Source organism: Tamandua tetradactyla, chromosome 4, assembly GCF_023851605.1.
Source record: "Tamandua tetradactyla isolate mTamTet1 chromosome 4, mTamTet1.pri, whole genome shotgun sequence".
Taxonomy (NCBI): domain Eukaryota; kingdom Metazoa; phylum Chordata; class Mammalia; order Pilosa; family Myrmecophagidae; genus Tamandua; species Tamandua tetradactyla.
Window position 1 is genome coordinate 124,913,197 of NC_135330.1, and position 27,108 is coordinate 124,940,304.

At 36.8% G+C, this 27,108-nt stretch overlaps 1 pseudogene; it reads left to right on the forward strand.

Moving 5' to 3' along the window:
* LOC143680487 (ribosome biogenesis protein NSA2 homolog pseudogene) lies at positions 1 to 27,108 on the forward strand (annotated as a pseudogene).

Below are 27,108 nucleotides of genomic sequence, written 5' to 3' on the forward strand. Positions count from 1 at the left end.
ATGTGGTGTCTGTGTGGAATCCTGCAACAGCAAAAGGATGTCAGGTAAAAACTAAGGAAATATGAATGAAGTAAATGAAGTACGGACTTGGTTAATAATAATGTTCCAGTGTTGGTTCTTTCATTGTGACAGATGCACTGTAGTAACATAAGATGTCAATTAAAGGGGAAATTTGGTGTCAGCTGTATGGACACTCTTTACTATCTTTGCAATTTTTCTGTGAATGAAAAACTATTCCAAAATATAAAGCTCATTCTTAAAAAGGTAAATTCAGGGATGCCTTATTTTTGACAGTTTTATTTTCCTTAGCTATACATAGGATAAATAAAAACTTCCAGTTTAAGAATCACTAATCAATATGGCATAAATCTTAATATTGGCACATTAAATTTATATGGTACCTCTGCTCACAGAGCCTACAATAATTGTTTACTATTCTTCATGACACTTGTAAGTATGTAAGTACAGTGATTTTTTTTTTAATGTAGGGAAATTTAAAAAGATAGTTTTCTTACTCTGCATTAGACTATTTTAGGCTACTATAAAAGCATTTAATATAACATTTACTAAATGGACCTTGGCTATCCAAAGTGATTCCTTTATTTATTTATTATTATTTAGGGATATGCAACTCCAAAGGTGTGCAACTTACCCTAATTATCATGAGAACTAGACCCCTTAACTGTATCAACTATAAAATGGATTTAACTAATCAGAATAAAGGTGTAATAAAAATGCAAACTATATCATAGCAAATTTCCCTGTGCCTTGCTTACTAAAGCCTTCACTGCTTGTGGCAACTGCAAAGCAATTAAGGCCCATAGTTGCTCAAATGTAATATGATCCTGAATACCAATGGCGCCACACACTTCTACAATGCAGGAAGCCACATTCACAAAATGCATTTGAAAATCCACACTTTCGACATCAAAATCTCCTTCCAATTTACTCCCCAATTTCTGTTCTGTTCTTCCATCACTGATTGCATAGGATCATCAGTGCAGTTCTTGCCTCCACTCCCATATGTGTCTAGGTTTGTTTTCTTAAACACATAATGTAGAGACAGCTGAAAATCCAGCTATTATTCAAACTGCCTCCCTGAATAAGGAGCAACCTGCAGTCTTGAGAAAATCACTTTGGGACTGAGATACAGAGGCAGTAAGGCCATCTCCTTAGCTAAGACAGTGAGTCAGAGCAGACCCGAGGATACTTTTGAAGGTCACATACAAATAAGAATATAAAAATATATGAGTATGTATATAAATAACCACATTATGAATTTATGAATAAATTATAGGACGTAAGACTATTGTCTTTAAAATGACCTTGTTGACACTTCTAGCCTAAAAGTAGTCTGTCGACTCTCCTCATTTGACTTGCAGAAGATGTCTAAAAACAACCTTAAGCTAGGAACAGTTTTGATGGTCATGATTTTCCTTAGACATATTGGTGTGTATGCCTGTAGCCATCTCTGAACATGCATACTTTAGTTTATACTTGGAAAGCGTTTTCCTGGGTGGCTGCTGGCACTTTCTATACATACACATTGGTGTAATTTTCGAAACTACAGAATACTAATTCCAATGAATTAGCATCTACTGACTGGCAAATTTTTAATTCAAGTAAAATATTTAAGAATAGGAGTATGTTATTAATTTTTTCCATTTTTAATCATTTCATGCACTAACATTCACTTGAACTTTATATCTCTTCTTAACCGCAGTCTCAAAAGTAATGTTAGAACGTGCATCTAGGACTGCTATTTTTTTTTGTTTCTAATTACCATTCTTAGCCCAAACTCTACCTGTCTGTCCAGATTTTTTCATCTTAGTGAAACTGTTTCATATAGTTCAAGTCAGCTTTTGCTGCCAAACAAGTTCATGTCAGGTCAGGTTTTACCATCAAATGAATTATGAAAAATGTTTCTGTTTTGTATTTCAAAATTGTAAAATACTGGATTATTACTTTTGCCCTCTTCTCTTTGCATTACATAATATATTATATCCCCAAACAAACCCCACTTGGAATAAAATGCTATGTTTTGGTGGGTATATGGAAAAAACATAATGCTGACTATCTACCAGTGCTAAGGATTATGTCTTATTTTCAAAGGCTGATAGATAACTATTGATATTCTAACAGATTCTCCTCATTTGAGTGAAAGTTAGGAAACTAGAAATCAGGTGGAGGGGCAAAAAGGATAGCATAAGTCCATAGGCATTTAGTAAAAGACCCTAAACTTTTATTTTACTTCATCAGTAAAACAGATTTTGTTCAAGCTCCTCGGTATTGGAAATTTATCAATTATATGTAACTCTATATGTTATATACATTACAAAACACACAAAAATAGAAAACAAAAGGATGGGAAAAACATGAACAGATGTAGATGTTTTAATACAGAGATGTTTTAAAACTGAACCATTTTGAGCAACCTTTCACATCTTCCCTTTGTAATTCATCACAAAAAATTATACATACACCATATCGCTCTGTCCCATGGCTCCAACTTATACCATTAGTATGGGAGACAGGACAGCAGAGTGATATTTCCCAAACTGTGGTAGATGTGACACTCACTGGTGACACAGGAGATGATTTTAGGTGACAAAAGGAGGATTTATTTTATGGAACAGTTTTCAATTATTTTCATGTTCATTAGAAAGCATTACAACGAACATATTAAACTCTTGAATTTATTGACATCCTTGCTTACGGCAAAGGTAAGTTTGAGAAAACTGAGCAGATGTAAAGAAAAATAGCCACTTTCAAATAAAATTAAAAGTGTTTTGTAGCTCTAGCAATAGTTGAAATGGTTGTACGTGAATGACTGAAATTGGACCTGAAGGTTAAGAATGTAGATTGTAAAGTCAGTCTGCTGAGGTTTGAGGACTTCCTGAGCAATGGAAAACAAAATGTGCAGTGCCTCACCCAGAGTCAATGTTCATGAGATGAAACTACTGTGCAGCTCATCTCTCCGCATCTTGCTAGCTTTGAGGCTGAAGACAATGAAAAATAAGATGTAAAGAATCTTAGTGCAAAGAATGGGCAACCTCTGCCCTAGGTTTATCTTCATTTATTCTGCAGACACCAACATAGTGTTCTGACGACATTTTTATAAGCCAACGCTTTTTCGTTCAGTGACTTTGCCACTCAAAGTCAACTAAAACTAGACAAACATGGAGGTATGCACAATAACTAACTTATGAACAAAAATTAACCATTGCTAGAGACTTGTTTCCAGTGTAGCCTATTATGTTTCATTTAAGCTACTTTGCAGATTCTGGCTGTATATTATCTTCATAAAACGTAAACTGCTTAGCAAAAAATAGATGTGATTTAAGCAAAAATACCCAAACAGGGGGAAAAAGTGCTAATTTCAAAGATAACCTTCACAAAATGTGGAGAGAGATCGTTCCCATCCTTTTAAAGAACAAAGATAAGGAAATGAGTATTCTTGAGCTTCATAGCTTGGGGATTTTCTAGGATAGGAAATAAATAATTTGACAACTCTAAGCTTGCAAATCAAATGTCTAAAATCTAACTCACATTGTATAATGTATTGGATAATGTTCCTCAAAGCAAAACTCTAAGATTTGTCTGAGAAATGAAAAACTTTATTCCAAAAAATAATTTTCAATCTGTCTTAAGATGGAATAACTGTCTACAGATACTATAAACACAGTTCTAAATATTTATTCAGAATATCAAAAATATTTAAAGACCCTGGTAATCCCTTTACCTTATATTTCATTGAAAATACTTAACTGAGATTGACCTAGGTTCTCATTACAAATTATCTTTACGAGATATACAATAACCACCTTACCTTAGCAAACTCACTTGTCCTTTGAGGACCTAAGCTAGATTTAGTGGTGTGTACTTAATTTCCTCTACCTGTGCACTTCCTACTCTAGTAAATTCTATTATCTCTGGCTCCCACCAAATATCAATCATATCAGCGATTTTAATCTGAGCATGTTTGCTGTACTGCCTATTGTGCATTTTTCCTTGTGTATGTGTGTGTGCATGTGTGTTAGAGATTGCATTGTGAAAACCATGAACCCCATAATGTTAGAAGTGCTGAAGTTGTTAGTAAAGAGGCAACTCTCTCTCTTCTCTCTTCTCCTCCCTCCTTGTCCTATCTTGGAACTCTCCTTTAACATCTGAAGGATGTTGGTTTCTGTTGCGGTCATGACCATAAAACATCTCAAACTTCCAGATCAGCCCCCATCTTCTGGACTTTAATCTACCCCTTAGGATAGCCCCACCCAATTTACTGAAACCATTTTACTGTGAACTTTGAAATGCAAGGTCAATTATCAGCTAAAATCCCTTTATCTTCAAGCATTGCAGGGAAAGTTGCAACTGAAACTTGGTTTTTCCCTAATAACACGGCTTCCCTGAAGTCCCTGTTTTCTGTCGCATTCCCCTCATAGTTTAAGATTGGAGTGCGGTATGTTTGCAACTTCTCAGAGCCACCAGATACGTTCTACTGCAGACCTTTGCAGTTACTAGTTTTTTTCTACCTGGAATGCTCTCCTAACCCCCAACCTCTATATCCAAATGGCTAGGTCATTCACTTCCTCCAAAAAATATCCCCCACCCCTGTGTACCTCATATCTTTCTCATTATCTTAGAACAATCTAATTGAAGTCAAGAAATGAGAGTCTATATCTCCTTGATGTGCTGCAGGTTATTACACATATTTAACATCCATGTGCCAAGTTCTATTGTTATATACCAGTTACACAATGGTAAATGAGATAGAATCCTTTTCACCTATTTTCATATCACCACTGTAATCAGATAAACAATCCTTACCCTATCTCCTTTCCTCATCTTTATTCCTTCTCTTTCCTCCATTTTGCCATTAATCTAAAGCACAAATCTGAATTTTCTCCTTTGCTTAAAAATACACAGCTTCCTCTTCTTGGAACATGTTTTCTCTGTCTCATTAATCAATCAGCTTCAACTCACTCAACATTTAATATTTAATTCACCTTACTTGAATCTCTCTCTCTCTCTCTCTCTCTCTCTCTCTCTCTCTCTCTCTCTCTCTCTCTCTCTCTTTCTTCTTCTTCTTCTTCTTCTTCTTCTTCTTCTTCTTCTTCTTCTTCTTCTTCTTCTTCTTCTTCTTCTTCTTCTTCTTCTTTCTTGTGGCTTGGTTTTATGCTTTTCATCTGTGCTCTCCTGGTTTCACCATGTTATCTATTATTCCATCACAATACTATTGTTTGATATTCTATAGTATCTATGCACCCTGACTTATCTATCACTGTTTCTCCCATCAAATATCATAATTATGTAATAAATGTTTGACACATTGAACTCTCCCCTATGACCATTGAACTCTCAGTACATTGAACCCTATGACCATGTTTCCATGAGGAGAATAGGTGAGACCCAGGTACAGAGAATAATTACCCAAGTGAAGGAACTCAGAAGATAAAAACCTACTTCTCTCTAGTACTTAGCACTCCCATTGCTACCATAATAAAATGCCTCTGGAGATATACTATCTCAGAAGATGAGGAGAAGGACAGTGGATATTTTAGTTTCCTATTTGCTAAAACCATACCATATATGGGTTAGCTTAACAACAGAAATTTATTGGCTAATGTTTTCAGGGGATCAAACTTCCTCCCGGGATTGGTATCTTCTCACTGGGTGGCAATCTTGGGGTTTCTTGGCTTTTCCATTACAGGGCAAGGTACATGGTGGTGCCTTCTCCTTTCTCTTCCAGTTTCCACTGACCTCCATGTTTTGGCTGGTCCCTGTCACTTCAATTTCTTTTGTTTATCAGGACCTTAGCCCTAATGGATTAAGGCCTATCCTCATTCAGTGTAGGGACACTTTAACAATATCTCCAAAAGACCTATTTACAAGTGGATTCATACTCACAGGACCAACACTGGGAATTGAATACACCTTTTGTGAGGCACATGATTTAATCCCCAAAATCTGCCCACCTTCTGGACACCAAAAGACAAGTTATTCCTGCATACAAAATAATATCTTCATTTCTTCACAATATACCCAAAGAACTTAAGCCATTTCAGACCAATGCTAAGCACAAAGTCTCATCAAAATCAGTTATGGATATGGTCTATCCTGAAGCACAATTCCCCTCTGTGTGTAGACCTGTGAAACCTAGAGAACAAGTTATTCAGTTTCAACTAAACACTTCCATTCCAGAAGAGAGAAATTAGAAGGAAAACAGGGGTCACGAGCCCCAAACAAGTTCAAAACCCAGCAGGGATAACACCATTAGATTTCAAAGTCTGAGATTCATCCATGGATCTGGATTTAATGGAGCTGGGTCCTACCCCTTCCAAGTGCTGCTCCTGCCAGAGGGGTGGACCTGCCCTTCCCACACTCATGAGTGTACCCACTTTCTTGGCTTGAGATCTCTTCAGTCCAAACTTCACTTTCCATGGTTCTGCCCTTGAAGTCATTCTTCCTTCAATTTATCCTTTCCCTGTCTGTTTCAGCTTGGGCTGGCATGGTTATGCTCATACAAATATTGCAAAAACTCTGTCAGTTTTGCATTTAATTCTAGGAGGTCCAAACCATCATAAAATAAAACTTGCCAAAAATGCTTTTGGATAACTGTATTTACAACCTTTCACTGAAATGGCTGACTTGGATCCATGTTCAGCCAGAGCTTCTTTCACAAAGGGTATTTCAGTTAAATCCTCACATGGAGCCCTGCGCTCTGGGGCCTTACTTCCTGAAAGCACAGGGACATAGGGCCATTTCTGACCCAAGTCTCAGAACACAGTATCTGGATAAGCTGAGGATATTCCGAATCATTAATTTCCAGTTTCCTTGTGCTTAAGAGTTCAGTTCTCAGCTTCTCTCTTTCCTCTAGCATTTTATTATAAGCTGCAAGGGAAAACCCTACACTTAGCTTGGAAAGCTCCTCACCTAAATATCCAAGTTCAACACTTTGAATTTCTGTCTTCTATCCAATATCAAAGAACACAGTTTCACCAAGTTGTCCTACTTTATAATGGAGACCGCCTATCTTCCAATTTCCAATAACGCATTCATTGTTCCCTTCTAAAGCCACATCCAAATCAACTTTAATGTCCACATTTCTATCAACATTCTCTTCAAAGCAACCTAGGATTTTTCTATCAAGCGTCTCACAGTTCTTCCAGCCTGTAACCATTAGCCAGTTCCAAAGCTGTTCACATATTGTCAGGTATTTGTCATAGTGGCACTCCACTTTCTGGTACCAAAAAACTTTTAGTTTCTTGGTTGCTGAAACAAATACTATGGAATGGGAATTACCAACAAGAATTTATTGACTCACAGTTTCAGAGGTTAGAATTTCTCCTGAAGTTGATATCTTCTGATTAGGTAGTAATCTTGGGATTCTTCGGCTTTTCAGTTACTTGGCAGTGTACATGTCAGCATCTTCTTTCTTTCTGGTTTTCCACTAACTTCCAGCTTCTAGCTGCTCCTTGTGGCTTCTCTTTCTGCAACCAATTTCTTTTGTTTCTGAGGACTTCAGCCATATTGGATTAAGGCTTGCCCTCATTCAGTCTGTGCACACCTTAACTAATAACATATTCAAAATTCCTATTTACGAATGGGTTCCCACCCAGAGGACCAGGGATTGAGGCCTGAACATTCCTTTTGTGGAGAACATGATTCAGTTGCCAACATTGGACATGCCCATTTTTTAAAGTAATAGCAGATGACAGAAGATATTTGAAACTATAGAACTTTAGAATGAAAATTGAAATTATCTAAATTTGCAGATATTAAGGACTCCATATTATGAGAGAGGAAATATGGCTCACACAGATAAAGTGCCTGCATCAATGTAACGCAGCCAGCATATTTTAGAAACTTCATTTAAATTCATATCATTAGACATTCACTCACTATATGGACTTCCATTCAATATCAAGAAATTAAAATGGTATAGAAGTCCATATGCATAAATATGTATTAGTCAGGACTCTCCAGTGAAACAGAACTGACAGAACATATCTACGTGCACACATACACACACACACACACAAACATATATGCACATGCATTCCATTATCTCTATGTAAATATTAAGAGATTTATTATAGGAATTAGCACTTGTGACCATGGAGATTGGGAAATCCTAATTCCATTCAGGGGTTACTAGTTGGAATCTCAATGGTGATGTAAAATTCCCAAGAATAAGCCACTAGTTGGGAATGTCAATAAAGAAGATGATGAATTCCCCAGGAGAAGCTGACTGACTAAAGTAGAGATATTAATTCTTTTTTTTTTTTTGACTATTGAGATCATCAGTTATCCCCTTAAAGCATTCAATCAATTAGATGAGGAGATTTCTCTCATTGCTGAGTTCAATCTCCTTTGTTGATTGTTGATGTAATCTGCCACGAATGCAATCAAATGCATTACTAATGACTTACATCCGTGAAACGCACTCACTTAACAATCAGACCAGTGTTTGCTTAATCAAACAACTGGACACCATAACCTAGTCAAATTGACCCATGAAATTAACCATCACAGGTATCATGACATGAGGCATGCTCTGCAACCGTTGATGCCTTTGTCATGACCCATGGCAATTCTGAGTTGGTCTTAGACTGCAAAAAGTTCATATGTCTGGGAGAAATGGGCTTATTATATAAGGTATTCATCTGTTCTGCTTTCTGTACTTTGTCCTCTGAATGTCTCATTTAACCACTTATCCCTGATCAGATATATTTTCTAATGTAATCATTTTGTTTACTCATTGGCTTAGCACAATGTGACTTGAATTTAGGCTGCAATTTCTAGATAATGTCTGAGCAGAGGTAGATACACTTGGTTGCCCATATTTCAGGCATGGGATTGCCTTGAAAGGCCCTTGCTTGCCTATAAATATATTCACAATAGGATTTCTTAAGTCTTAACCCCCCAATATCCAGTTCATATGGTGAAAATGAGCCCCAGAAGAGAGAAACAAATCTAACAGCATTCCCTTACAAATTCCTAACGTCTTAGACTTATTGGAATCTTTGTGAATATAGATTATCTTGAGGGAGAATAAAGTCTGTACATGACGAAGGCCATTTCAAGTCATTAAAGTTCTCAAAAATCCACTTTCCAGATTGTCAATAGTGAAATATTTTTCCTTTACCTCTTCTGCGACACACTCTTCCCAGAATCTATGGATGCCCATGGAGCAACTTGGAGGCTTCTCTCCTGGAGGCCCCATATATCAATCCCTTCCAATAAAATGCATATTTGATCTTTGCTCAGCGTCCAAAAGTTTCCTCTCTCCTAAGAGCATGTCCTTCCTTTTATATAACTGCTGAAGGGAAATCAAATATGTGAAACCAATGAAAAGAGGCTATTTCTGAGCCTTGCTTTATTAAATAGGGAGCATATTATTAATATATAATGCATATTTAATGTAGAAACAATTATTAGTTTTAGATCCTATTAAAGAAGTTGTAAACCCCTTTTAACAAGGCAAATATGCTGGAGTCCCTGGTGACAGGCAATACTATTAATAGTAGAGGTTTTGTTAGCTTTATGGGTATTTCTTCAACTGTAGGCAGTTAAAAATGCTTACACCCTCTCACTTTATTCATGTCTCTGGGGACCAGGCTCATTCTACCTTCAGTCTGATGCAATTTCACATGCTATACTCTATTCTATTTTATAAATTGTGTCTCAAATTCACATGACTTGGACAGCAGTTGAAAATTAATTGCTCACAGATCAATAAGATTTCTCCCCTTTGTCCGTTTTTACACAAAAGCAAAGATGTCTTTCATATATATCATTGTACTTTAAAATATGGTGAGAGTTTCAAACTTATCTACCAATACCTTTTTAAAATGTTGTTTCTTCTAGCACATTCAGAATGACTCCCTACATCCTGAACTTTATCTTATATTTTATAGAAATAACAGGCTCTCTCATATGCATCAGCTCCGTATAAATTCTAGGTTGGTAAAATTCTTGCTTCTATTTTCTCCAATTTTCTGCTGCATTTCTTTTAAAGCTTAACTTTCCTGGAGGTTTTAATTGGTCCATTTTTAATCCCTTTTGACATCACGTAATTATTGGTTTCCTTGGTAGGAAAAAAAAAAACTACAGACTCTTGTTGTTAAATATAAAATATTTTATTGTGGGACTTCTGTGAGCACTTTATATTGACCTTTTGTGTTATATGTATGGAGTCAGCACTGCACAATATGACCCTATATAATATTCTAACATTTTAAACAGATCTTCTTTCCTCACTGCACCAGACAATCTATTGCTTAACTTACGTACATCCCTAAAGTTCTTGCTATCTTTACTACAATGACCTTGAGGCTATATTCACTTCTGGCCAATTAAGCTGTAAATCAGAATTTATCACTAATAGTGGGGCAATTACAGGCTGCAGTGAATTGCTCAGCAAAGAGAGATATCTGTATACATTTAAGTTTTGTTTATTTGCCAAAGAACAGACAAAATTAGAGCAACTGCAGCCGGCTCTACTCCCCCACCCTCAAGAAAAATTTTCTATGTGGCATATTTACAATTCATTCTCCTTCCAAAAATGTGTGCTTTATACTATATTCTTTGATATACCTTTAGGAAGATCAACTCCAAGATTAAATTTTATTAGGCATAAAAAGCAAATTTAGAGGTATAATATCCAACTGTAGTTAACCTTGCAGAATCCAAAACTTTGCTTGCCAATGATGTTTAAAATTGCTCCACCTTCATCAATTGCATTGACACTGCCAAAAGCACAGGTTTGAGTGGCTAATTGTTTTTCATTTGAAGGATGAAACAGACAAGCTGTGTTGAATCTGGTCATGAGATGTTCTCATTTACATTGCAATCTGTGTGAGCTCTAGTCAACACAGACACCAAAATGTCAACTCCCCACAAGGTGGTCAGAAATCTAAGTGAACCATGGGGCAATTGTGAAGAAGGTGAGCACATTTACATTTCTCTATATTTCAGAGAATAGAAAAAGAACATAACTGAGAGTACGGACGTGTTGTAGGAGAGGTGAAGTGACAGATAAACTGTGAATGGGCTGTCCTCTAATATTCCTTTGAAACAAGAGTTCCGGTAAGTCTGTGATTCTATGAAGTACAACTTGATAACAGTGATGCCTTAGTGTGTACTTTCAAGTCAGTTAAAGATGTGATTCAACTACATCACAAGTAATCTAAAGATAGATTCATGAACATCTACCACCAAAGTATTTTTACTCTACTTTATTGAACCTTTTGTCACTTGCAAGAAGACATCCATTTCTTAGTTTAGAGGATATGTATCTATGTATATATTTGTATATATTTAATGTTTTAGATTATTACAAATGTACTAGATTTGAACAAGACATCTAGAGTTGGAGATCATGTTTAGACTTAAATACTCATGAAGGAGTGCATCCCAGTGTAAAGTACTTTAAAATTAAATAAACATGTGTAAGTTTCCAGTACTTTAATGAATTAAGAACCCCTTTACAAGTTAGGTCTGTAAAAAGCATTAAGAACTATCAAGTAACTCATTATGTAAGTCACAACTTATTCACTTGTAAGGATAATACTGAACTTAATGACTATGCTATGCAAATGCCGTTATAATTGGCATAGTATTATACAATAAGGGTCTAAGAATAGCAAGTCCTTTAGGTAGAAAAAAATGTGGCCTACCGTTTCTTCAAGGATTATTTTAAAGATAGGATTTGTTTTTAGTAAATATTAATGTGCATTTGGGGGTCTTTCAAAAATATGTTATTACTGATTATTCGCTTTTTGGGGATTCCTCATGATCACCTTTAAATCGCGAAATATACTAAGACTCTTGGGTATACTCCACATTCAAAACAAATATTGATATTTTTACAGATTCTCTAGGCTTAACTCAAAATGTTGCCCTGCATAAAATCTTTGGTTACTCTAGAGCATGAAATGCAAGCTATTTTAGCTGCTCCATAATTGAACAAAAATAGGTGTTGACTAGGCACTCGAGGGAATACAAAGGTTATTCTAAACACATTTCCTTGAAAAAAAAAGAAAAGAGACCAATGTACATACAACTGGAATGCAATGTAAATGTAAAACCTATCATCGCAGGTTGTGTGAATACTCAAAGGAGGCCTGAAAGAAGATGTGGCTTCCAACCTAGAGTGAGGGAGAGGGAGGACAATAAAGAAAGAATTCAGGTAATGACTTCTGGGTTGAGCTTTAATAAAGAGGACTTTGACACACAGAAGAAAGATGGTCCAGGCATATTTTTACAATGCTTCCATTATACAAGGTGTCGTGAGGATGGCTCAGTGAATGGTCCAGATGTGGGGAAAAAGGGTTTTGTGTGGATAGGAGCTATAGGAATAGTGGATAGAAACTAGTTCGTAGAAGGCTACAAAAACCAGGCTAAGAATTATGAGCTTTCCCTGTAGATTTGGGAAGATCTTGAGGATTTTGAATGGATAATTATAATTGCACTCCAGAAACTTTAAACTGGCCTGAATGCTCAATATTAACTAGAACAGGAAATAAGGTCACTGGGAAATACAAATAGAGGCAAGAGGTATTGAAGGGCTGTTTTAGCATTTTCTCAGTAAAATGGGAATAGAGGACAAATTTGAAGGGTGTAATAGAGCTAACGTCAAAACAATGGGAAGTTGTGAGAATATGCAAATTACTATATAATATATAAAGGTGTATTATAGAGGTATATAAGGAAAATAAAGTTGAGAAAACATATAGGGAGAGTGGAAAAGAGGCAATGAAGAAATTCTTCTTGTTTTTTATGGGCCATTTTATATCTTGCATCTTCATGAAGCCATTTCCTAGATCAGAGGTTACGAGGGGCTGGTGTGGAGTGGTAGGGAAGGGGATGGTGAATTATTGCCTTATGGGTACAGAGTTTCTGTTTTGGATGAAGAAAAGGTTTTGGTAATGATGGCAGCACAAGAATGCTATTAATGTCAATGTAATTAATGCTAATTGATTAATATACATTACTGCCATATATATACGTAACCGCAAAAATTTTTAAAACACATACTGCCACTCAATGTACATGTAAAATATATTTCTATACAAATATACACACACACCACCACACACATGCACATGCACAGACTAACACACTGTCATATAGTAACTCTTCAATTGTCACCTGGCTCTGTTACCTAAATCATCTAGAATGTTTTCACATGTTTCTAAACAGACAATGAAATGCTTTAGGATGCTGGAAGTTATAGGAAATAGTGTTACACCTGGTCGGTTCTAAACAAATATCTATTCAATGAACAAACAGGGCCAGCTGATGGAGGGGATTGTATGCCAAACTGAGGAATCTGGATTTTATCCCACCAGGACAACAATAGGACATATTTGGGCAGGGAAATAACATGATGAAAATAATAATTTAGAAATGTTACTATGTCATCATGCAGGAATGATACGCGGGTGGAGGCTGGATGGGAAAACAAATCAAGGAGCAATTGCAGCAATTCAATATATGGGTATGGGCTCAAATGGTGGCAGTTGAGAGAGAAATGAGAACATATGCTGGAGACACTTAAAATAAAAAATCACCAACATGTGGTGAATTAGTGAGCCTATAGGGAGAAGGAGGAAACAGTCAGAGGCTACTTCAAGATACTGGTCTCAGGAGTAGGGAAAGGAAGAGTGCCGTTGATGTAGAGAGAAAGGGCCCCTGAAAAGGGGTGGTTTGCAGAGAGGATGACCACTTTTTGTAAATTTATCCTAGTGGCAGCTCCAGTTTCCACTTCACTTGCCAGGAATTTATCTAGTAGGTACGGAAAGAGTGTATGCACACCACTATGTTTTTTTTTTAATTAAACATACATTTATTTGCAGGCACAAAACTGTTCTGTAAACTCATTAAAGTTCTGTGTCCTTTTAGGTGCTCTATAAACTTATATGAAAGATTTACCCAAGGCAGAAACAATGATACTCCTGAACCAGACTTCTGTTAACCTTATAATTAGCCTCAAACAACTAGAAACCCTGAACAAAAAGATTCTCAAACTATGGTCTCTTATACCAGCAGCATCAGCTTGTTAAACTTATTTAACTTATTAAGCAAATGCAAATTTTTTATCCCGCCCTAGATCTACTGAGTCAGAAACTCTGCACACTAGAACTTTTTTAATTAATTTTTTCTTTATTCTGTAAAACCCCCATTTAAGGTGTCTTTGTTTGTCTGAGCTGCTGTCACAAATGCCACACAATGGGTTGGCTTAAACAACAGGAATTGTATTTTCTCAGTTTCAGAGGCTAGGAACGTTTGTTCGTCCCAGGTCATTAAGATCTGGTGCTGAGCTGCTGCACCTTGAGATTTCTTGACTTGCAACTCTGTCGCAGGACAAACGACCATGTGCTCTCCTTTCTTGTGTCAACTTTTATGGTTTCCTGCTAATTTCCTGCTTCTCCCTGTGACCTTCTCTCACCCTGGCTTCTGGTTTCTTCTCTTTACAATGCCTCCAGTAATCTGCAGTTAGCCCCCCCTTGTGACCACTACACCTTAATTAAAAATAACATCTTCAGAAGGTCCTCTTGGGGATGGGTTCACACCACAAGTCAAGGATCAAGATTAAGAACACATGTGTAGGGTGGGCGGGCCATGGTGGCTTAGCAGGCAGCGTTCTCACCTGCCATACCTGAGACCTGGGGTCAATTCCTGGTGTCTGCCCATGCAAAAAAAAAAAGAACACACGTGTGTTGGGGTACATAATTCTACCCCAAAAGAATATTAAAAGTTTTATTTTGGAGTTGCAATAATATTTTAATATTAGTTAAGACCGTGGGACTACAAATCACTGTCAATACACTGCTCACATAAAACTTCAAGAAAATAACCCATATTTTCATTTCTAACTAATTAGTTGTTTGCTGAGGAGAAAAATATTTTCAATGGCTATATTGTAAAATATACCATGCAGATTTGGTTGTAATTTAGGTATTGGCAAAACAATTGTGTGAGCTATCTTATATCTTAAACAGTGAAATTGCCAATAATTGTTTGGTTTTCATAGTGATAACATATAATCTGTGCTGACTTGTAAATTTAGTCATGGGATTAATCTGATTTATTTCCTTTGACTTCATTAATTACCTGATTTAGGTTATTAAATTGCCTTGTTATTTAGAACTAATCTTAAGATATAGAATCCAGTTCATCCAATCAAATATTTCACTGCAATTTTTATTCAAGTGAGTGAATTCTCACCACACAGAGAGAGATTCAGTGCCCAAACAATTTTTTATGGCTCTATGAACTGTTCAGAGGGTCCAAGGGAACTATTATGGAGCCAATCCTTCATTCCTGTTAGAATGTGCAAAAGGGAGACAGGAAGGTGGAAAAAGAAGGGCTGAAAATAACAGCATTTCTAGGACTCAGTCTAGCCCTATATAAGCCTGGCTTTCTTGGGATTCATGCAGAAATAGCTTCATTCCAAGTGAAATATAGTAGAAATCTGTAGTTCCATCTGCAGACTTAAAGAAAGTCTATTTTCCTAGTATTTTCTGATTGTTGAGAATACCTATCCATAATCTAATAAAGTAGGTGACTATGAATGAAACTGTTTACCAGTTCATGAGTTTTTTCCATTAGAGCCTACAGCAGAAGAGGAGAAAGGCACAAACATTTGCCAATCACCTATTAAACAGCGCTTTGTTACATGGATGAACAGATCGAATTCTCTCTAATTTGATGATGTTGGGTTTAATTTTATTATTTCCATTTTACAGATGTAGGAACTTCAGCTTTTACCTTGAAGTCACATAAGTCATGCATTTTATCAAATCCAAATCTGTTATTTTAAGATGGACCATTATTTTATGTATCACCAAGGGGAGGGACACACAGTCCCATCATTTTAAGGGAAATCCCTATTTCAGAAATATTAAATGGGAGCTCATGTGCCTCTTAGAACCAACTAAATGCAGATGTAAATAGCGAAACAGGGATACAGAGATGCATGGAAGACTAAAAATTGTCGTCTTTATACTGTACCTTCTAGTTAACTTAAAATGTCCTTTTCTCAAAATCTTTCATTTCAAACACAGCATGCCAAAATATTTGTACATTACCATAAAGAAAATTCACATATATGACTGAACATAAATATTCTGTATGCTTTATGACCTTAAATAAGTTTTTAGCAATACTGAGCAGTATGCTGATTTCCATATATCCCAAAATTTACAAGAGAGGAAGAATTCAGGAAAGGAAAGGAAAAGGAAGTGAGGGAAGGAAGAAGATAAAATAGGAAGCGATTATTTTTCCAATCAGCCTTTTAACCAGCAAAATACACAGTTTAACCATCAAAGCAAATAATCCAAGCTGGCAACCACTGTAAGACCTGCCCCTGTGTCAGTGTATTTCAATGCATGGTCTGAATGCTATCTGTAAGCTGGTAAAATGCAGGTTCTTAAATCCCCTTTAGTTTGACTATATCAGAATCATGGAAAAGAAAGTCAGGAATCTGCATTATCTGCAGACTCTCCGGGTGATTCTTATATGTACTAATGTGTGAGAATTAATTATTGTCCTCTGGTTCCTTAGCGTAGGCCAGTCTTCTTCTTAGCCCATTTCCAATTATCTGGAAAATACGTATGTATGTTGCATTAGTTTCCTATTGATGCTGTAACAAATTAACCACAAACTTTGAATCTTAAAGCAACAAATATTTCTTGTCTTAGAATACTGGAAGCCAGAAGTCCAAAGCCAGTCTTAGTGGGCCAAAACTTGGGTGTTGGCACAGTAATGCTTCCTCCTGAGGCTCTTGGGAGCATCTTTTTCTCTGCCTTTTTCAGTTTGTACAGCTGTATTCCATGGCTCATGTCCCCTTCTTTCATCTTCAAAGTCAGCAGTAGAACATTTCCAAATCTCTCTCTGCTGAGTCCTCACGTCACCTCCTTGCTTCTATAATAGACTCTTTCCCTGCCACCCTTTTATAAAGACCCTTGTGATTGCATGGGGGGCCCACCAAGAAAATCCAGGATAATCTCTCCATCTCAAGATCTTTTACTTAATCCCCTCTGCAAGGTCACTCTTTCTCTAAGGTAACATTCATGGGAATAAGGATTAGGTCCTGGGTACCTTTGGGTTCCATTATGCAGGCCACCCTAGGTGAGTTGGCATCTATTTTAAGATTAGTCTTCCTGGCAAATTGTAACATATGTATAGTGCATTGCAAAAGATATGCTCTGCTTTGAGGCAGAGCTTGGCTTGATTTGTGTGTGTGTGTGTGTGTGTGTGTGTGTGTGTGTGTGTGTGTGGAAACCTTTGGGTTCCATTATGCTGGCCACCCTAGGTGAGTTGGCATCTATTTTAAGATTAGTCTTCCTGGCAAATTGTAACATATGTATAGTGCATTGCAAAGGATATGCTCTGCTTTGAGGCAGAGCTTGGCTTGGTTTGTGTGTGTGTGTGTGTGTGTATGTTTGTGTGTGTGTGTCTGTGTTTTGTTGTTGGCATTGTTGATTTTAACCCAGTTTACAAACAAAGCCAGCAAAATACATTCAAGATGACAGAACTCTCCTTCTCCCAAAATCTTTCAAGGTTTACTTTTCTCTTCTAAATCTCTGTTGTAACACATTCTCTAAAAAGAGCGACAAACAAAAAATTGGTGCAGAGTGTCAGTATTCACAGACTATGGGCAACTAATTTTCAAGGACATTGTCAATTAATACCTTATTTATTCATCTAAACATTTCCCCCCAAAACTGCACCTTTCCTTATCTTAAATTACTCTCACAAAAATAAACCATACCATCCGGCCTTGGCACCATGAGATCAGTCCGGCCCTAGCACCGTGGGATCAACAATTCCATCCTGACCAAACAGGGGAAAAGAAATGTAATATTAAAGTATCAGTGGCAGAGAGAGTTCAAATAGAGTCGAGAGGCTACTCTGGAGGTTGCTCTTATGCAAGCTTCAGTTAGACCTTACTACCTATCATAACCTGCCAAACCCCAACCAAAACCTTTCCCAGCCAATCCTAAAGAATACCTAGGGCATTGTATAAGATTATATAAATGTTCCATGCACTAAGGTAACTTTCCAGAAACCTACAACCCCCAAATGGGTCCCTGGACCAGATAAGTCCTGAAATCTAGAGGGCCCAGCCTCTCCAGAGCATCAGCTAGTTCTATCTCCTTACCCCATATTACTGACAGTCCCTTCCAAAATGAAAAAGTTAGAATGGCCATAGGCAAAATACCTCTAAAAAGAGGGATAGAAAGACCAAAAGTGATGGTGGAGTTGTACAGAGAAGACAGGTTTTAACAAATGACTATGATTGCTGAATCAATAAATTGATATTTCTTTTCGTCACCAGTATTTTAGAGCAGCTAGAAGTAAAAACCTAAAATTATGAACCGTAACCCATATCAAACTCTGAAATCGGTTCTACAACTAATTGTTATGCTTTGAAATTTATTGCTTTTTTGTGTATGTTATTTTTCATAAAAAAGGAAAAAAAAGTCATTTGTGATGATAAAAAAATATTTATTCTTTCTAGCCTCTTATATTCTGGAGCAGCTAGAAAGAAAAAATCTGAGAGGATGGCTTGGTAGCTCATGACAAGCTCTGGGATATGTCCTGTAACTACTTGTTGAAGAGTGCTTTGAAAACTACTGATTTTTTCTTTCTTTGCTTTATATACGTTACATTATACAATAAGAAGAGTTAAAAAAAAATAAAAAATAAACCGTATTGGTTGTCTACCAGCAGCCCTTGATGATGGGGTAGTTGGAAATCACAGTTTTGTTTTCTTTTTTTAAAGGTGTCTGACTTTGTAGTTATGTGAAGGAGGCAACTTTTTTTTTCTGATTCTTGTAAAAATGATTATGAAAACGAATCACAACCTCTCGTCTATAAAGCTTTGAGACAGATTTGATTTCTTTACAGTGTTCTCAATTTTCATTGTTTAGTTAAGCAATTACAGGGAAGGCCACTTAGAGGACACAGCAAAAGGCACCGCAGATGATTTCAGAGTCATTCACTGGCCCAGTGGTGCTATTCTTACAATGATCTGCTATATGTCTGTGTTGTCAGCAAATGTCCAGCCCGTTGTTTTTGCATTTTTGTCTTCAGGGGACAGCTGGTTCTCCAAGAACTCCTGCGGAGCTTCGCTGCCACACAGCTCTCCATTCCAGGGTGCGGCCATCTCCATTAACAGCATTTTCTTCTGCAATGTGGCTCCCTGATGGGTCTCCTTGTGTTTCATTTTTACTTTGTATGAAATCCGCTGCAAATGGCTGTTTATGCTCCATCTATTTTATGGTGTCATGCCTTCTCTTTAGTGTATTAAGAGCTTGAAAGGCTTACAGTCACTGTTTTCTACTTTAATTAGTTGCCTGCCACTCCTGAGTCTTTGAGCTATGTAGTCTCCGATAGGTAGCAAGCTAAATTATATGACACTTTTTTTTTGCAAGTTTGTTTTAAAATGTGCCTTAGCAGATTTTAGTGGGCATATATTACCATTAAGAAACATTCCAATGAAGCCTAAACGTTCTTTCATGTATATATAAAATATACATATATACACAAATGCATCTTTAAAAAGAGAGGGAGGAAAGCAAGTTCAATTCCAAAAAGAAATTACAAGAGAAGAGAAACTGTAGGTAAAGAAGAATTTTAATAAACATGGAAAATATGATCCTAGGTTCTACTTGTAGAACTGGAATGGTAACACCTGCCTTGCAGGATTGTGCTGAGATTCAGATATAATATTTGCAAGGTATCCAACATGTTGCCTAAATTGACATTTTGCAGGTGTTGACAAAATTATGTATCTTATTCTATTATATCAATGTGTATAACTATTCAATTCATTCAGAATAAATCTTTGGGGTGGTTACTATGTATCGGACCTGTGCATTTATATAGATGTCACTGTTCTGTGACATAATAGATGTCACTGTTCTGTGATCGTGTGTCACATGCTGATTTCAATTAATTCATTATCCAAGAGATCAACCACAAACTTTTTTATCAATCTGTAGAACATATCTGAAATCAAGCAATGCAAAGGATCACTAAATGCATCTTGAACACAGAAGCTATGTCTCCTATTCGAAATCATTCCAGCTTTCAACGATCACTGTTTCATGTCATTTAAAAAATTGTTTTTCCCCTGGTTTCTCTGAAACAGCCAACTACTTTTGCTCAGCAAATTTCATTACTCTCTCAAGATTCTAAGAGGCACCTGTAGGACATAAAAGGATGCTTCATGTCCAAGTTACTTAGATCACTTAAACATTTAGAGATCCTGTACAAATTTACAGTTATCAAAGAAAGCCATTAAAATGTCTTTAGAGTCAGTCCAGCCTTGTGGAGTGGGTAATTCTGCCATTCTCCACTTTGAAATGAATTTAAGTAACTTTTACATGCTGCCACTTTCATTGTTCCAGTGCCTTCCAAATACTTACCCACACAGTGTGTGATTTTGAATTATGCCTACCGATGATCTTCTTTGTATTTCAACCCACAAAAAGCACAATAAGTGACTTCTATTGATCTTTGCCAGAGAATAAAATAGTGATCTAAAGAGGTTCTTGACAGTTAACACAGGTGTAAGATATGGGCCCTTTCATCATATGTCTTGTAAATTTTGGAACCTAAGGAAATAGAGATAATTTTTTGTGTGTCTATAAAACTAAGAGCTTGATGCAGGGTTGAAAGGGTCGTTACACAGTTAAACGTTTAAAAAGGGCCATATACTATATTTTATGATAGTGCCTGAGTATTTCATTCTCAACATGTCTGGGGTTTTACAATAACTTAAAAGAATGCAAATGATATGGTGTAGGTGTGGAAACAGGTAAAATTCCAGTGATGCATTTTATGATATCATCTATTATGTTCTTTGTTGATATGTATGGCTTATCAATTTAAATAAAGTCATTTCAAATTTTGATTTACAATGAGCCTGTTTTCCACCAAAGAAAGTCACTTTCTTTAAAAGAAAAAAAATTACGTCAAATGATTCAATTGAGTTGACTCATAGAACTATGTCAAATCCTAGACAAAAACAGTCTAACATGCTACAGGCAGCAAAGCAAAATTGTTGAAGGCCCAGACTTGGCTCCAGAGAGCCTGGGTTCAGTGTCCAGGCATACCAGTTTTAGCTGCATGTCTTGGACTAGTTCCGTAACATTTCTGTGCCTCCAACTTTAAATCTGCAAAATTGAATGACTCACATTTGATAGCATTTCTATGGGAATGACTAATTTACGACCTATGAAAAGCTAAGAAGAGAGCACAATGCATTGTGATCACTGAATAAATTTCTAGTCCTCCTATTAAATCTACGGACAATATCCTAAATCCATGCCACGTTAACTGCAATTGCTATGGCACATTAATGTATGAACACATGAAGATACCTTCGGCATCATCAAAGTGAGAAAAAAAAGACCCCATACCCGATGTTCTATTCTAGTAAATCTATATTTTTCATAGGACCTACCAGAATAGCATCACATTCTAGTCATTAAATTTATGACTAATAGTTATGCCATAGCCTAAATGAAGAAAGTTCGGTGAACCTAATGCTTTAGGTGCTTTTCCAAAGAAACTTTGAATTTGAATCAGAGGTTGGAAAGTAAAGGAGAAAGCAACTTTCTTGAAGCCAATATTCCAATACTTTTGTTCCCCTCAGTGAGAAAGACTGGAGAGTTCTGCTACCAATTCAGGGCCCATTGCAACCTGCTTTGGGAGGGACTGAAACACTGTGGGTTGTAATGTAGAATCTGTGTACCAATAAATTACTATACCCTGAATCATCTTTGAGATGAAAGAACAAAAGATGAGCTAAAATGTTGGGATATCTGAAAGTTCTCCATTTTCCTTGGAGTCAGAGTGTAAATTGTGGTTAGTTTATGGTGATTCTATTTCAAAAAGGTAGCATCTTTAATGTTTGAGGGAAGAAATGAAAGTTAACTTCTAAGCCCTCTCAAAATTGTACTATCTTCATTCCTCAGGGAAAAAAGAAAGCGGGGCGGAGGAGGGGAATATCTAATCTGAAAACAACCTTTTGAAATAGAAAAATTCTGTCAAATTGTGCTAAAGTCTATTTTGCCACTGAATCTTGAACATAGCCTTAAATTTTATTAGGGCATAATGTATTCTCATTTTTCAACATTAAATATTATACTGAGTAATGCTTTTGCCAATTCAGTTATGAATTCCACGGGCTAGAATCCTCTTTGTATGTTTTAGTAACTCTAAATCTGCTCTATTTCTTCAAAAATTATTTTCTAATATTCTTCTTTTTCCACTAAAGCAGATTATTTATTTTCACTGAAGTTCCATTTTGGAATGCTCATTAGGTATTGAATGTCTATCAGTGTCCACATTCCATGTTCTCCCCACTTTTCTTCATGCTTTCAACTTGCATTTTCCTCAATGCAAACACTTCTACACTTTTACTTTCATCTTATTCTTTAAGGACTCAAAGGATGATAAAACTGCTTTCAGAAAGAGCTGGGCCAGTAACACAAGGCATTTTTTTTTATAAGATTCTCTATCATGCATAACAGAGCAAGACAGGAAACAAGAGGGAGCAAACTAGAGTGGTGTGAAATTGCTCATTTATTCTTCTCAAATAGTTTTTGGTTTTTCATGAAACTGCTGAAAAATTTACAAATTATATTCCAATGAGACGAATATTTGAGTTCCAAGTTTTCATCAAAACTTTCATCTCAGGTAAACATTGTATATGCATAGGACATCCAGCTCCCATAGTATCTGCTTGTTCATAGGCATGAAAATGGAAATCGGATATAAAAGATGCACAAACTGTTTGACTGAATAAGGAAAATGCAAATAGTGCCGTAACTAGTGAAGGACACTAATATATGGGTGGGCATGTGCTTTTTTACCCCTTACCTTATTACTATATGAATAGACTGAGTTTGAAGATTTTTCTACAAGGGAGTTTTAGTTTTGATTTGCTCTTCTTATCTTGTTAGCTAATTTTATTGTGGGAAACCATCTTAGATTTCAGAACCTGTTCACTTTTGTTCATAATGACAAAAGTGAATAAATGGCCCAAGTGCTTTCAGTTTTCCCCAACATTCTTGGTTTTCATGTATGAAATTGTCTTTTGATGATAATGTAATAATTCATTCATTGCTTTCTTCCAGTTGTAATTTTCTGAATGAACAACTTTGAATGCCATATGCCTTTAATGGATCCATAATATGACAGCAAGTTTAGGTATCTACTAGATTGAAATGCCACGTAAAGGGTACTTTGAAATAGATTTCCCTCTATGTGCATTAAATGATGCTGAAGCATTCCTTAATTCGGATAAAGCAAATTATCCCAACACAGTACTCTGACAGAGATATTTGTAAAACAAGTAGCCCAGCCTAAAATGCCATTTTGGATCCCTATGAGTGATCGAACTGGGAGGCAAATCTTTCCTTTTTTTTTCTTTCTTACTTTCAGTTTAGTTCTTAAAATCTCAAAAATGTTCATATCTCATCTTTTTCCTTCACACAAAGCCAGGCAGGAACCATAAACGTATAAATGGGACAGATAGAAGACAAGAGGAGATGGCAGGGCCTGTGGACCCTAAGTCAATGTGCCCAGCCCGAAGGTTTCCGAGTCCAAAAATGTTGGATGATACTCTGATTGTTGGATTCAATGTGCCTTAGCCAGTTTGTGGAGCCATTCCAAAGCTTTAAAACTTTAAAAAATTATTTGTTATGCTTTCCCATTTCTCCCATTCACCAATGGATTCATTTATATCATTATAGCCTCTCATGATTTTGCTGATTGAGCATGGCATGATACGAGACCACACATTCACCCACATGCACTGTGCTCCCAGCACGGAGCCACGCCTACTGTAAATACGTGTAAAGGCATTCCACCTGTTTTTTTTTATGTTCTTTTTTGTTTTCTCCTTGCTCATACTTTTACAGTTCTTTAGAGACACATATGCTCTTTTGTTTTCCTATCAAATTTTTAAAATACTTTCTGAATGTGAAAGTAATGTTGTGAATGTTAAGTTAATTGTGGCTTTCAATATCCCAGGCTCTCTTATGTCTTATTTTTAAGCATTTCATTTATTATGCCTGTTTTGCTATAAGAGATTAAGGTAAATAAACATTGAGATGAACTCCAAATACCCTGTGGTAGCCTGGAACGATAAATATAGGCTGCAGGATGAGTGCAGATATTATTATAGTCTCTTGCTTAATATTCTAGAACACTGAGTTCTCCTAAATTACAGGTCTAGCTAGAATTATCATGAAGGGCCACACAGCTCCCATGATAGGGTTTTATTTCCTAAGCAGACCATAGTTTTAGGAACCTCTCCCAGGAAGAAGGTCAACTTATGACACCCACAGGAGTTTAAATACTTTCTGTAAGTTTTGTTGGTTCGTTGGTTCATTTGGAATCATCTACTTTTAAATTTTTTAATTTCCTCAAAGTATCTATTGAGTAGCTATTATGTACCATGGCATTTTAATAAATACTAATGTCATATTGGTGACTAGGACACAACTTTTACTCGTCAGAAGTTCAAAATCCAATGCGTGAAGAGACAATTATAAGTAACAAAAGTAGAAAATTGTGAGAGCCATTTAATTCAGTAATGGGAAATCAGAGTCGGCACACAGGATCATAGTTGGGCTAAGCTAGGTCCTCAAATGAATAAGGCAGCCAATCCAAAGGAAGAGTAGGGAAATGAGCATGCTTGAGATTGAGAAAGGCTTCAGAGGGTCTCAGAAGACAAACAACTGCTAAAGAAAATGTGGAGAAAGAGATGTAACTATTCACTGTTGGTAGGGAAGCTGCGAGGTGCAGCCCTTCGGAGGTCAGTGTGGTGGTTCCACAGGGCAGTAAGGGTGGGGTTGCCATATGATCTTGCACCCAATGGCTCAGTATATACCTGGAGGAATTGAGTGTGGGGGCAGGAATGTACATTGAACACTGGTATTTACGTTGGCAGTGTTCGCTATTTGCAATGGATGGAGGTGGCCTAAGGATACAACGACTGAGGAATAGGTCACAGATATTTAGGAAATATAACTGATATTTCTAAATTCTGATATACTGAGCTAGTTGTATATAACCTGGTCATTCCCTGAAACTTCAAGTATTCATGTAACACTTGAAACTCTGAGTTAGAGCTCTGAAGCTATGAAAGCCAGCATTACCCCATTCAGCAACTGTTAAATAAAGCTGAAAAAGTGATCAGACTTCATCTAGAAATATGAATGAATCTGATCTGGATAGGACTAAAGGAAATCAGAATCCTGGGTAAAGGATGATACGGCCCATATTTTCAAACTTTGACTTCTGTGCAAGACCAAAGGGAGAGACGTTTATTTGGTACAAAACCTGTATTTTGGGTAGCATATTATCTAATTTAACTTGTATGGTTAGTTTACATGAACACCATAATTACATGGAATCTTGAATAGGGCATGAGATCTTTTTGGTTTGTACAGGTTAGTGTGATGCCCTGATATATCCCAGAGTAGTTTGGGCAGAGAATAAAAAGAATTTGCAAAGTCCCCTTGGGGGACTGGGGAAAAGGAGGAAATATTCAACTTCCCCACCTGGGGAATTTCTGATTCCCCAAATAATTGCAAGCAGTAGGGACAACCAATTCAATTGGTTGAGCCCTCAATCTTGGGGCTCATTCTCATGAAGCCTCTTCCTGCAAAGGAGAACCTAAGTTTACTGATAATTATGACTAAAAATCACCCCCAGAGAACCTCTTCTATCGTTCAGATGTGACCTATCTCTCTAAGCCAGCTTGGCAGGTGAACTCACTGCCCTCCCCACTACATGGGACATGACTCCCAGGTGTGCAAACCTCCCTGGCAACGTGGGACCTGACTCTCAGGGCTTAGCCTGGACCCAGCATCATCAGATTCAGAAAGGCTTTTGGCCAAAAGGGGGAAGAGAGAAATGAGACAAAATAATGTTTCAGTGGCTGAAAGATTTCAAATAGAGTTGGTAGGTTATCCTGGAGGTTATTCTTATGCATTATATAGAATTCCCTTTTTAATTTATTGTATATTGGAGTGACTGGAGGGAAGTACCTGAAACTGTTGAACTGTGTTCCAGTAGCCTTGATTCCTGAAGATGACTGTATATCTATATAGCTTTTACAATATGACCATGTGTTTGTGAAAACCTTGTATCTGATGCTCCTTTTATCCAGGGTATGGACAGATGAGTGAAAAGACAAGGATTAAAAAAATAAATAAATAGGAATCAGTTCATGGGTCTCCAAGCCCCAAATCTTGACTGGTGCTTCACACCCCAGCCTCTGTGCTTGGCAGCTCTGCAGCATTCACAGTGCCACAAAAGGAATATATTGTGTTACACCATAAATGCTATGGATATTGTTTGAGTTACCATAAGAAAAACATGAATAAAGTTGAGAGGTCAATGAACGTTAAAAGAAGGCAAAATGATGATTGGTCTGAAGGCTCAGCTCTATCATAAACAGTGCCATGCTGAGAAAAGACAAATGAAAATGACTATCAAAATGCATGAAAAGAGGAATACCAAACAAAAGAATAAGAAGACTCTACAGTACCTGCCTGTCTGCTGAACAGAGAGGTATTGAGCCAAGCTAAAGTAATTTCCAGTATGATTAAACAAAAAGTTAAAGAGAAAATGGGGAAATGGGAAGTCCCTCTGCCCAAAGATAGTGCCCAGGGAGAAATGGAAGTACTAAAAGTTATTCAAACAAGAAAGAGACAGAAATAAACGTGGAGGAAGATGATTACTCAAGTCTACTTGGTTGGAGATGGCTTTACCTAAAAACCACCTCAGTATGGATGATTCATTAGACCAATGGGATTACGTTTCAAGAAGGCACATGTAACACATCCTGAATGTAAGGTCACTTTTTGTCTGGAAATACTTGTTGTAAAGAAGAATCCCTCATCCTCGCTATGTACAACTTTAGGTGTTATTACCAAAGGCACTGCCACTGAAGTGAATGTGAGCGAGCCAGGCCTTATGATACATGGAAGCAAGGTTATTTGGGGGAAGCATGTCCAGGTTACCAATAATCCTGAAAATGATAGATGCGTAAATGCAGTCTTACTGGTTTAA